Genomic DNA, 14,818 nt, shown 5'->3' on the forward strand with positions numbered 1-14,818 from the left:
ATTAAGTAGTAATTAATTAACAATTAATTATTAATTTATTAATTATGTAATTCACTTTTAATATATGAGTTATGGGATAGTTCTTTTTTAGTTATATTTTAGGTGCAGGCTGCTAGGTTTGTAGGGGTCAGGATGGGAAGTTAATTAACTAGGCAGAATAGTACATTTTACCTCTCAGAACTCCAACACTGTCCTTTCTGTTGCGCTGTTTGGAGTGGGAATAGTAAATGTTACCTCTCCGAAATCCACTCTTTCCCTACTGTTGTGCTGTTTGGAGTGGGAATAGTAAATTGCACCATTTCAAATTCCAGTGCTTTTCTTACTTTTGCTTATATTGTAAATATAACCCCTCTGAAATCTAACACTTTTTCTATGGTTGCACTGACAGAGGTCAGAGTAGTAAATCTAATTCTCCCGAAGTCCAAGATTTTCCCGATTATAGCAATGACCAGAGTAGGAATAGTAAATGTAACACCTCCAAAGTCCAACACTTCCCCTGCTGTTACACAAACTAGAGTTAGAGTAATATAGTTACTATTTTTAGACTCCAATAGTTTTCATAATAATGATTAAATAGATTTTATAGCATTATTTGTTCTATATTTTTATATTGTATATTATTTGTTTCTATTTTAAAATATATTTAAATGTTTGTTGTATTTTTAGTAAATGTGCTTTTTGTATTTTTTTATTTTACATATTTTATTTTTTGTCTACATTAATATATTTTTACTTATTCAATTGTTTATATTTGTTGTGTTTTTTCTGTTTAATGTATTGTATATGTGTGTGTGTGTATATATATATATATATATATATATATATATATATATATATATATATATATATATATATATATATATATCCAACACGTGACTCCTCTGATCTCTCGGTGTCTCGGCAATCACGCAGCACACCAGCAAACAGGAAGGAGACGGACCACAGCACATCAGCAGAGTTGTTTTTATTGAACAACAGAAAGCAGCTACGCGTTTCTGGCAAATTGTGCCCTTGTTCACGCTGCAACAAGTACATCAAACTCAATGCTGTTTTATATGCTAATTTCACATAGTGACCAACCCCTCACAGTGACATATATATATATATATATATATATATATATATATATATATATAACTGCTGTATTACACTGGTTTTGTACAAGCGAAATCTGAGCCTAACAATAATGTCCCTGTTACCTTTATTTTTTCCAGTGAATTGTAAATATATATATATACATATATACATATATATATATATATATATATATATATATATATATATGTACATGTAATTCAGTAGTTATAGTTACCTTAGCTAAGTACAACTTATGCCCCCGCAATGCACTGCTTATGACCTCACATAATACTTTACTCATGACATGGTCGGTGACATCACTAATGGCATCTCAACAAACGGAGCCTGAGTAGTTTTTAGAGGCTCAACTCTTCTATTTCCATGCTAATTCCAGGCTTAGATTCTATTGGTGGGTTGTACTTAAACCTATGGCTGGTGATCAACTGTGTCATGTGATCAAGCGCTCTGTGAAGCGCGAAACGCGTCGTGATGACTGGGAGCACCTTTGCTGAATAAATCACCTTTTTTGCACCAAACTCTGGGTTCGTGTCCGTATTTGCAGCCTCTGGAAAAAGCCTGTGCCGTACTGGATTATTCTTGGAATGTGAAAGCCGAATTCGATTCTCTCGACGGCTTTTTTACGGACCCCCTCTCAATTTTGGGCCACAGCGGTATCAAGAGAACAGTTTTCCCGCGAAAACCGCCAGGATCTCCGGAAGGAGGAAGGCTGTGGAACCCCCCGGACCTACAAAGACTACACGGAGTGCCGGAAGACGGACCAGGACGCGACTGTGTCGGAGGAGACAGCAGGTCCTGTTGAACGCCTGAGGTACGTGTGTTAATAAGCAAGATCTTTCGGAAGGGGGTGAGAGGTTGTGCAAGGTTTAAAGTGACTACGGGTAAGAAAATTTTGGACAACCCGTATACCTAAAGCCACATATAACAGCTAAATTGTTTGGTGAACTCCCATTATGTCGTCAGACACAGTTCAAGAGAGAGAGAGTGCAGCTCTCATGATGTTCGATGAAAAGAAATCTGAACCGCTAAAGGAGAGTGGTGCGACGAGTACAATAAACGAACCCAAAAATACAATCAAAGAAAAATTCAAACTCTTGGAGAAGAAAAGCCGCGCAGAGCAAAGCAAATGGTGGGAGGCGCGATCATTGAAGATGTATTTAGATGTGAATCGGGTCCCTCGTGGGCTCCGTATTTTACTGGCGCCTACCTACGATAAACTGAATCCCGCTTTAATGCGCGAATGGGCCGATTGCAATTTAGACTACTCCAAAAGGCTCATGGTAATTTTAGTTAAGCATGCTGAACTGGACAGAGCAGAACTATTGGAAGAAATCAATAAAATTAATGAGGAAATCGAGGCTCTCAATGATGTGGATGAAGCAAGTAAACTCAGAAAGGAAATGTGCACAAGACTAAAAAAAGAAGACATAATAAAAAATCGTAAAACATACACATTTTTCAGGGACAAAACCGATTATGAAACAGGACAGATTTTCACATTCTCCAGGAAATATGAGGTTCTAAGGAAAAACAGGCAAGCAGGTAAACAAGGGGTTACCAAAAAAGTCATTACGAATGTTGAAAAAAGTGCTACTGGATCATCTGTGTCAGAGGATAGTTCTAATACCGACAGTGATCAGGAAAAGGATGAACAGGCAAGGGCAGCGGGACCCAAAAGCACACTTGATGAAGAGCTTGCCCTTTTTTGCGAGGACAGAAGACAAACCTTGCGTCCTCGGACAAGGCAACAGCACTACGCCGCGCAAAAAACTGTAAACGAAGAGAGCGGAGGAAAGCAAACAAACGCAGGAGCAAGCTGGAAAAACAAAAACAAAAAGAGAGGGGGATGGAACAAGAACTAACTATCCCCATAGATCTGGATAAAACCATTGTCAACCTTGCAGGAATAGAACTCAATCAAAATGAGAAGGAAATACTTAGTCTGGGTTTAACCTATTGTCCAAATAGGGACTTCAATTATGTTAACACACGATTGGATGTCTACAAAAGCACAAGAAAATTGAAACTCAAAAAATATTTCACATTGAATACATTTGAAAATGCGCAAACACCTCTGCCAGACAATAGAGACACCAATGCCAGTCAAAACTCAGACAGAGACATTAATGGAAGAACTGGCGGAAATGTGGGGACCAAATGTACCACACGAAAGTGATCTAACTGTTTCTCTACCTGAAACCGAAGGTGAAACCATCAATTTATCTGCGAATCAACAGCAGAAAAGACCTTTAACTAGCTTCAGAGCCAAGTCCACATACACTCCAGTTATGCTTAAAGACTCCATAGATTTATTTCACGAACAAGTTACCAACCAATTAAAGGATCTAAATATAAAAATACACAGGGGTAGACATAAGTACAATAAGGAAACAGCAGACTACAGAGCTCTCATTTCCAAACTACAGAACAATCGCAATGTAATCATTCGAGCATCAGACAAAGGAGGCAATATTGTGCTGCTCCACAGAGACATGTATATGAAGGAAGCCCTTTCACAACTAAATGACAGAACCTGTTATATTAGATTTTCAGTTGCAGAACTCAAGACCATGTATACAAACTGCAATAAAAAACTCTCGAAATGGAAATCTAAGGGCCTCATTACTAATCAAGAGCACAAATTCCTAAGAAATGATTATCTGGTGGTACCGACAATGTACTTTCTACCAAAGCTGCACAAAAACTCTACAAATCCCCCTGGACGTCCTATAATTTCAGCCAGGAACAGCTGTTTGGAACATATGTCACAAAATGTAGATTTCTTCCTGCAAGGAGAGGTCAAAGGCCTTCCGTCGTATGTTAGCGACACCAGTGATTTTCTTAACAAAATCAAAAACATTGAATGGCAAGAAGACTACATATTGATTGCACTTGACGTCTGTTCGCTGTATACCAGCATTGTACATTTGGATGGCCTTAATGCTCTTGACTTTTATCTGAAGAGGTCATTACCAGATATGCCTGACCATAGAGCAATGTTGTTAGAGATGGTTAAGATATGCCTGGATAACAATATCTTTATGTTCAATAATCTCATGTACAGGCAGTTGCAGGGTGTAGCCATGGGGGCCAGTTTCTCAACCAGCTACGCATGTCTCCACATGGGCTGGTGGGAGGAGCTGGTCCTCCTGGTTCAACACTCAGCAACTATGCGAGCTCAGGTAGTAACCTGGTTACGCTTTATTGATGACCTTTTCGTGATTTGGAGGGGGGATATGACATCGGCTGAGATTTTTGTGTCAGACCTCAATAGAAACAACTTAAATCTCCAATTCACAGCTACTTTGAGTAAGTCATCCATTACTTTTCTGGACACTGAGGTTTTCATCGAACATGGTAGAATAGAGACGAGACTACACTGCAAGATCACAGCGGGTAATTCTACCCTACATGCCAGCAGTTCACACACGAAACACCTCATTAATAGCATCCCGTATGGCGAGATGTTACGCCTAAAAAGAATACACAGCAGACAGACTGATTTGGAGGACGCACAGAGGGAGAGTAAATTAAGATTCTTAGAAAGGGGTTATTCGTCTAAAATCATAGATGCAGCGATGTTAAAATCAAATCAAAAAGATAGATCTCTTCTTTTGGCTGGCAACTTACTTCCATCAACAAACTCTGAGGACATTGTTAAAAAATCCCCTGAATTCAAATTCATTGTACAGTATAATGCCCAACATAAGGAGATAGCAAAGATTATCAGCAAAAATTGGCCACTAGTACTTAGTGATCCAGTGATAGGGAAAGATCTCCCTAAGAGGCCCAGTATAACATATAGTAGAGGGCAGTCCATGAAAGATAAACTGGTAAAGACCAGTCCTGAGGTCCTTGAAGCATCGACTTGGTATCAAATGCATACAGAATTTTTTAACTGCAAGGTATGCAAAACCTGTCAACAAGCTATCAATAAGAAAAGCTACCATTCTCCGTTTGATTGCAGGGAACACAAGATTACCAAATTATTAACATGTAAGACAGAATATGCTGTCTACGTGCTAATTTGTCCCTGCAACATGCTGTATGTAGGGAGCACAAAGCTCCAAGTACACAAAAGGATCTTACAGCATCTACGGGCAATTGGGAACCAGGATAACACATACCCTGTAGCGAGGCATTTTAAAACAAAACACAATTCCAGAAGCAGTGACCTCAAATACTTTGTCATTGACTGTGTACAGGCTGGCAGAAGAGGCAGTAACAGAGAAGACAAACTACGCCGCCTCGAAACACAGTACACAATTGAATTAAATACAAAGCATCCCTCGGGCCTCAATATCACTGAGGATCTGTATACTTGTCTCTGATAAGAAAAGATGATGTCTTCTCCTGAATATACAACTTGTGCAATTTTTTCTATGGGACTTGTAAATAATGAAATATGTTTTAATTGTTTATGAGAATTATATTTATATAAAATGCATATTAATTGCCTTATGTTATTTCAGATTTTAGCAATCTATTTATACAAGGATTTTAGATATACCATATGAATTCATTTTTTAGCCTTTTTAATAACCATTTTGAGGTGTTTACAGGCCTATATATGAATTTCTTGAATATTTGTATGTCTATTAACTATTGGGTATTGATTGCAGATTGTTTGAAAATCCATTAACATTAATGATATCTGACTTTTAAAATATGCATATACTCTTTATACTGCTGATGTAGATATGGTTAGCACTAAGGACGAATAATGTATTTTACAGATAATATTTACAACTGTTGTGCAATGCCGTTTCTACCATTGGCTGTATATGTCCTCAGTAGCAAGTCCACAAAACTTCAATTTTGCACAAGCACTTTAAATCTCTTCTTTTTGCATATTTGCACATCTCGAGTGGTCATGAATAACATATGGGGCTCCATAATGTTTTTTGCTCGAAATCTGTATTTAACTGTAAACTTTATGAATGATGAAACTAATATATCTTTTCAACACAATGAACATCACATGGAGCACTGCACTACAAACGCTAATTATTTTGAAAAACTTTGATTTACTTAAAAATATTCCTTTTGTTTGTTAACTCAGGTTTTTAAATCACCATCACTAAGCTTGTATGTCCAACGGTTTTTACATCCACAGCCTGTTTTGCAAACTTCCGTTGGTTTGAATTTAACAACTTTTAAAACCAACAGCATTTAAAACAAACTTGTAGGTATTACATACGGATCCTGAGTAGTTTTTAGAGGCTCAACTCTTTTATTTCCATGCTAATTGTAGGCTTAGATTCTAATGGTGGGTTTTACTTAAACCTATGGCTGGTGATCAACTGTGTCATGTGATCAAGCGCTCTGTGAAGCGCGAAACGCGTCGTGATGACTGGGAGCACTTTGCTGAATAAATCACCTTTTTTGCACCAAACTCTGGGTTCGTGTCCGTATTTGCAGCCTTTGGAAAAAGCCTGCGCCGTACTGGATTATTCTTGGAATATATATATATATATATATATATATATATATATATATATATATATATATATATATATATATATATATATATATATATATATATATATATATATATATATATATATAACTGCTGTATTACACTGGTTTTGTACGAGCAAAATCTGAGCCTAACTATAATGTCCCTGTTACCTTTATTTTTTTCAGTGAATTGTAAATATATATATATATACATATATATATATATATATATATATATATGTATATATATATATATATATATATATATATATATATATATATATATATATATATATGTGTGTATTTACAATTCACTGAAAAAAATAAAGGTAACAGGGACATTATTGTTAGGCTCAGATTTCGCTCGTACAAAACCAGTGTAATTCAGTGGTTATAGTTACCTGAGCTAAGTACAACTTATGCCCCGCAATGCACTGCTTATGACCTCACATAGTACTTTACTCATGACATGGTCGGTGACATCACTAATGGCATCTCAAGTGATATCACTCATGACATCATCACATGCGTGTGTCTTTAAGAGTTTATGGGTAACATATATAGTAATTTACTACAAAAGTTAAATTAGTACACTAGGTGCACTACTACTGAGTGATACTACTTCCAATATATAGTGTGTCAGTAGCTGTGTGACTGTATCCTTGTGTGTATGTGTATGTTAGTGGCAGTATGGGTGTGTAAGTGGATGTGTGGGTGAGTGAGATGCTGTGTGAGTGGCTGTATTTTAAGTGAGTGGTTGTGTCAGTGGCTATATGGGTGAGTGAGTGAGTGTCTGAATGGTTGTATGAGTGAGTGCATCGGTGTGTAAGTGGCTGTATGGGTGAGTGAGTGGTTGTTGAGTGCGTTGGTGTGTGAGTGGCTGTATTGGAGAGTAAGTGTTTGTTAGTGAACAGATATGTGAGTGCTTGTTTGGATGTGTGATTGGGTAGTAAGTGGTTGTGTGGGTGTGTGAGTGACTATGTGATTGCTTGTATGGGTGAGTGATTGGCTGTGTTGACAGGCTGTATGGATGAGTGAGCGGATGTGTGAGTGAATGTGTAGATAATAAGTGAGTGTCTGAGTAGCTGTATGGGTGAGTGTGTGGCTGTACAACTAGCTGTACGGGTGAGTGACTAGTTGTATGAGTGGCTGAATGGGTGAGTGAATGGTTGAGTGAGTGGCTGTATGAGTGAGTGGATGTGTGAAAGCCTGTAAACACACATAAATGTGTGTAGATATATATCTACACACATTTATGTGTGTTTGTGTTATATAAGTATATATGCAGTGATAGTATTAAATATCAGTGGAATGTATTTAATTAACTTTATATCAATATGTTGTGAATAGTTAGACATATTAGAGTAAATGATATTTTTTCTGCTATTTTTGTACTTACCATTATAAGTATAGGAGCAGGATATTGTAGTAAACAATTTTTTTGATACAATATTTCTGTCTACCATATTTTACAATATTTCTGTCTACCATATTTTTTACCACAATATTGTGTCATTGAACCAGAACCCTTTCAACAGGATAGGCCAGTGGGCCTCTGCTACTCTGTCAAATAATCGATTGCTGCCTCTACTGACAGTATATCCTAACCTAGAAAGAGAGTTGTAGTCACGCTCCAAAAAGTAGGGGTGCACAAATGTACACCTCAAAGCCACAGACCCCAACTCTTTGTCTCAATGCAAGTTGTTGGCCATCAGCATACCTATGTGAATGAGTCCTATGTGCGCTGAAGATGAAAATGTAAAAGCCACAAAATCTTGCTATGGGATACTTAAGGCAGAGGCACATCCTTCACTGAGACACGAATAGGACCTACTCCTCCCAGCACAAGTGCATTTGCGTGTGCTTAGGAATTTTTGCAGGAGCACGCTCCGACACATGTATTTATGTTGGTGACATAATGGAACTCACAACAGAGTTCTAGTAGTAATCATTGAAAAATAGCAACAGTCATAACTTCACAGGAGTACATCAGGAAACCTTGTAAAAGCCCAAAGAGTTGGATATTTACTCCAAACTTAGAAGGAAGCCTTCAGGGGTACATTTCCGACCATTTCGATGTTCCCTATCAGTGGATATTTCTGAATCATTTGTGAGTCAAGCTCCAACTCTGTCCCGCAACTCTTCCATCTCTACCTTTGGCCTTTTCCTGTACTCCCTGGGTACCACCCTTGCTTCCTCTTCCAATGCAAACTCTATTCATCCCAGATCTTGCACTTTTTTCTGGAGTCCTCTCCCGGGCTAGCTTCAATGGCGGGCACACACATAGCCCTCTTTCTCTCTATCTTCTCAGTCCTGAGTAGGCCATGCTGTGTTGAATCACCTGGAATCTGTCATCGTTCTTACCTCATGAGAAGTGCCAAAATATCTGTTGACTTTCCACGGGGAGTCCAGGCAGGACTTAACTTGTCTTGCCAAGACACACTTCATCCTAGAAATATTGTAATTCAATTGCCCATGTGCCAGGAAATGTTCACGTGTGATCTAAATTGTTTCTTAATGATGTGTTTTGAAATAATAGTTAAAAAAAAGAAATAATAGTTTCAATTTGCAATAACAATCCTTAACACAGAGGAGACACTCAGATCATTTCATTGTTCTTCGAACAGGAATGCTCCTATAAACAGGAGTTGGCCCCACAGGAGGGGGCGCGGTGAGACTTTATGAACATACACTCCTCAGTGGAATGTTTGGATAGAGTTATGGGAGCAGAACCCCTGCTGCCTGGCAGATTAGCGATGGCTGCAACATGGCGCTGCATTGTTCATTTCCGAGCGCCGCGCATATTCATGATCTGCAGGACCTTAGCATGTCTCTGGTATACCTTCAGGGCACGCCGACAAATGTTCAACTGTAATTAATGTGGGTATTAGCCTTTAGGGGACATAGGCGGATATAGAAGGTGCTGATCATGCTGGAAGAACTGCTGTTTGATTAAAACCCATGACAGTAGCACACTTTTTCACACGTTTAACCTAAACACACATATTCCTCAAACAGAATTGACATTGCTTTTGTACCTACATATGTATGTATATGGATTTTTAGGCCTCTAGGGTTCTAGTGCTAAGCCAGTAGTAACAGAATTTTAAAATCTTTGCTACAGATTGGAGTAATCCCAGTATAGGAACACATTAAAATCTGAAGTTTAAGAGGGTCATTTAGAGTATGGAGGTCCAGCAGCGTAAGGCCTGGGCTTCTGATGCCCTGGCTCCGCCAGCCTGGTCTCGGTTGACCTGCTGAATCAAACGCTTGCTGACAGAATTTACCTCCATGAAGCAGGTATGTCATGCAGGGTTGGCATGGGGGCCTAATCCCCACCTATTGTATTTTCTGAAGACAGGCACCCCAAGTAGAGATCCTGTTTTGAAAACAGAAGGGCAGATTTACAAGGAAGTGCCGCAACACTTCAATGCAAGCCCTTTGGCTATGCCACGTTGCGGCACTTCCAAAGCAAAGGAATGCAACATATTTACAATAATATGTTGCATTCCTGTGATCTCCCTTGCGCTGGCGCACAAACAGCTGCCATGCACCGGCGCAGGCACCCTTGCACCATGGTGCAAGGATGCCTGCGTCATGGTGAGATTGTCTTTGTGCAGGAACGGGTAGCTTCCTACACAAAAACAATCACTACAGACATTTCCCTCTTTCAATGCATGCAGTAAAATGCAGCACGCATTGAAAGAGGAAAAAACGAGGTGAAATGAAAATAAATCTCCTCGTTGTGCCTCCCTACGCCTCCCCTGGTGAGGCATAGCATTCAGACGCATTTCCAGATTTACGATTCCTCGTAAATTTGGAATGTGTCTTGTTCCATGGGTGCTGCCTGGGAACACCCATTGCAACACCCATGGAACGCCCCTTTCACGCAAAGTGCTGAGTGTTTAGGGGCCATATTTACAAGGACAGGTAAAACCACGCAGGGTGGCTTTTCCGGTCCTTGTATATATGGAGTAGTCAAATACGCCATCAGTAGGTTACTTTTTGTGATCTTGTAAATCTGCCGCACAATGTGCCAGATGTGCTTGGCGATCGCCCCAGTGCATGGAGGCTATTTTAAGCCCTTTTCCATTCAGGACCTCCAGGTTGCGCAAAGTGGTCCTGGGCAGGAGCAATGCGGTTCAATATGGCATTCCATGTCCTGCTCTAAACAGAGTGGCAGTTCTAACTCTGTACACCTACCTGCTTCCCACAGTGAGTAGACGGGTGCTGCCAAAACAATAATAAAGTTAAACTGCAAAAGAATAAAAATCCCAAATCGAATTAGAAAAATAGAGAAAAATCTAATTAACAAAATTACACCAAAATGCCAAAAATCCCATAAGAGGAACTGGAGATTTTTGAAAAGTTTTAAGTAAGAATTGTGCCATGAAGGATCAAGTGCAAATGATAGTAAATGGTCATGGTAAACCGGGATGTAGGTGCAATTTTAAGCTAAACATAATGGGGCACAGGTCGTCCTGGTCAAAGCTTTTCCCTTCAAACTTTAGTCCTTTAAATCCCGATCCACCACAGGAGTATGCTCCTAAAGCTCCCCAGGAGGGCATTTAGAGACATACAGGTGTCCGACAGAAGTCAAGAGCAGAGTCCAGTCCAGGTTAATTTGCAACTAATCAGTTTTGGGCAGGTGCAGGAAAGAAGCTTGTTGCATCACTGAAGCTTGCACCGGAAGTCAGCCTTATGACCCTTGGAATCCAGTTCTTTGTACTGAGTTAAAGTGGAGCAGGTCCAGTCCATCAGGGCTCTTCTCAGGTCACAGACAGCACATTCAGTCTTCTGATGAACATCCTCAGGCCCTGGAGTGTTCTATAGTGAGTGTCCAGAGGTGCCACACTTTGACTAGCTTGAGTTAGTGGGAGAGAATGACTCCTGGGCACTCTATAACCAATGGAGTATACGTTCCTGGGGCCAGCCGAGTTTGGGCATTTTAAAGATGGCAAAATTCTTCAGCAGATATGTAGAGTACACTATCACCAGGAAGGGTATCCTGGCGCTGAGCAGGTGCGGGTCTAGACACACCCAGAGCCTTGTAGGACTACTCTAAAAGCCAAGTCTTCAACTTTTTGGGGAATTCAAGATGTGAGGAGGGCATTCTTATGTGATGAGATAGGTTGTTCCTCGCTTTAGGAGTCGGTGTAGCAGAAGGCTCGGCCACTGGAACTGGTTTTCCGTATGCGAAGGATGCGTGCAAATAGGAGTCCAAATCATCTGAGGTGTCTGGAAGGTTTGTGAAAGCAGATGTGATTGTTGAGGTATGCTGGGCCAGTGTTATATAATGGCTTGAAAGTATGGGTGTGGGTGATTGTGCTAGTTTGTGAAAGGGGAGCCAGTGGAGCTCCTTGAGGTTTGGTGTGAGTGTAGCGGGGGAGGCTAAGAGTGATTTTAGCAGCCAAGTTCTGAATGGTCTGCAGTTTTCTGTTCATCCGGGCATAGAGGGTGTTCCTGTAGTGCAGCTTGGTTGTGACCAAGGCATGCATGGCCGTGTTATGGGTGCTGATTGGGATCCTTTTGAAAATCTTTATTAACATCTACAATGTATGGAAGCCTGAGGCGGTGACAGCATTGGCTTGTGCAGTTATGTCGAGTTTGCTGTCGATGATGATCCTGAGGTCTTGGCGTGGTAGGTTGGGGTGCATGTTGGTCCTAGATCTGTTGGCCACCAAGTGGAGTCCCATGATGATGTGCACTCCATGAAGATCACAATTATTTTCTTGTTGGTGTTCAGATTTAGATGGTTAGCCTTCATCCAGTAGGCAATTTCAGTCATGCAGGCATTGAACTTGATCCGGGCACTGGCTGTCTTGTCCGTCAGGGATAGAATGAGTTGAGTGTCACCAGCTTAGGAGGGGATGTTGATGCTGTAAGAGTGGATCTTGCTGGCTAGAAGAATCATGTATGCATCGCACAGGTTTGGGCTCAGGGAGGGGTTTACAGAACTCCACAGATTACGTCACAGGCGTCTGAGTTGTGTGGTGCCAGAATGACTTACTGGGTCCTTCCTGTCAGGAAGTAGAAGATCCATCAGAGTGTGCGTCCTTGGATTCTGATTTTGTGTAGGCGTTGAATAAGGATGGGGTAGGAGGCTGTGCCAAATGCTGCAGAAAGGTCCAGGAGGATGACAGCTGCTGTGTCTCCTCTGTCCAGAATCATGCATCTGTCATCTGTGACAGTGATTACACCCATCCATGCTGTGGTTGGGTCTGAAACCAGACTGAGTGGTGTTGAGGAGTTGGTGAGGTATTCAGTGTCTATGGATGATTTTCTTTAAGACCGCGGCTGGGTATGGTAGCAGGAAAATTGGTCTGGATTTCGCAAGCACTGAAGGGTCCGCAGTGGGTTTCTTCAGCAATGGGAGGACAGCTGCGTGTGGTTACATGACTTCACAACACATGCCATTACATTGCATGGCTTTACAACGAAGTTGTAACTACGCAAGTGGTGTTACAACGCGTTACCATTACAATGCAAACTTTAACCAAGCATATACTTTTACAACAAATTTTGTTGTAAAAGCATTTTTTTGTAAAAGCATATGTGTGGTTGAAGTTGTGAATGAAAATACAAGTATTTTACAGGTAAATCTAAATGCTATATATGTATAAAATATAGCTTTATATTTCCCTGTAAATTTCTCAGTAATGGCATGCATGGTAATGCATAAAAATATATGTAAAACAAAACGAATGTACTTAATTAGATATATCTTAATATATATTCCACACACAATGATGTCTGTTGAAATATATAAAACCATATATATAAATTCAACAACCCCTCAACCCCTACCCACCCTAAAATTATACTTGCTACCCCAAAACCCCTACGCACCCTAAAATTATCCCTGCCACCAAACAATACCGCCCACCCTAAACCCTAAAAATACCCTTGCTACCCCAAAACCCCTACCGACCCTAAACCCTATAACTACCCTTGCCACTCCAAAACCCCTACTCGCCCTAAAATTACCCTTGCCACCCCAAAACCCCACCCACCCTAAAACCTATAACTACCCTTGCCACTCCAAAACCCCTACACATCATGAAATTACCCATGCCACCCCAAAACCCCTACCCCCCCTAAACCCTAATATTACCCTTGCCACCCAAAAAACCCTGCACACCCTAAACCCTAAAATTACCCTTGCCACCCCAAAACCCACACTCACCCTAATCACTAAAATTACCCTTGTCACCCCAAAGCCAATACCCACCCTAAACCCTAAAATTACCCTTTTCACTCCAAATCCCCTACCCACCCTAAACCCTAATATTACCCTTGCCACCCAAAAATCGCTGGACATCCTAAACCCTAAAATTACCCTTGCCACCCCAAAACCCATACCACCCCAAAACCCATACACACCCTAAACTCTAAAATTACCCTTGCCACCCCAAAACCCATACCCACCCTAAACCCTAAAATTACCTTTGCCACCTGAAAACCCATACCACCCTACAATTACCCACACCACCCCAAAACCCATACTTACCTAATAGTTACATTTGAAATGCATATCCCTTTACCGAACAAGCCTCTAGAACAAAATTAGTTGTAAAAGCATGCTTTGTAAAGGCATATGTGTTGTAAAAAATGGTGTTGTGATCGTCATGTGTTGTTACAGCGCATGCGTTGTAACACTTGCGTATAATGGCATGCAGGGTAACAGCCGCAATGTAATTGTTGTTCCCTGCTGCGTGCTTCCAAGCATTTGGTAACGTCGTGGGAGAGGTGGAGGCATACCGAATGTGTGTGGGCATGGGGCTTATGGGTTATCATCCCTTGGAGTAGGTGTGGTGGGGGCAAGGGTCAGATAAGGCCCCTGAGTAGATAGACTTGTTGTGGTCTCCTCTGAGGTGATGATTCGCCATGTGGTTAGCATTGGCTCTTTGGATAAGATTGGGGGGAGTTTGGCGAGGTCTGGTGGGTCCGATTGAGAGTTGAAGTTGCTGTAAATGGCAGTGATTTTGCTGAAGAGTTGAAAGAGATTGTTTCAGAGGTCCTGCGAGGGGGTGGTCGGGTTGGAGGTATTAAATGGTAAGGTGAAATATTTCACAATGACAAATATTTCTTTGACTGTGTTGCTGCTGGCATCGATGCAGTCCACCAGAGCGGTGCGTATGATGGTCCGGATCATTTAGTGGTAGGGTCTTAGCGAGGCTTTGCATGTGCTCCTGTCTGCATTGTCCTAGCTCATTCTCCATTTGTACTCATTTTGTTCTGGTCAGGATCATGTTTTATTGCT

General features: G+C 40.7%; 1 protein-coding gene across 2 annotated transcripts in view; it reads left to right on the top strand.

The window, feature by feature from the left end:
• Positions 1-14,818, top strand: part of SLC47A1 (solute carrier family 47 member 1) — a 721,842-nt gene that overhangs the window by 84,863 nt on the left and 622,161 nt on the right. The window lies entirely within an intron of this gene.

This window comes from Lissotriton vulgaris, chromosome 2_1 (genome assembly GCF_964263255.1).
Source record: "Lissotriton vulgaris chromosome 2_1, aLisVul1.2, whole genome shotgun sequence".
In the NCBI taxonomy this organism is placed as follows: Eukaryota; Metazoa; Chordata; class Amphibia; order Caudata; family Salamandridae; genus Lissotriton; species Lissotriton vulgaris.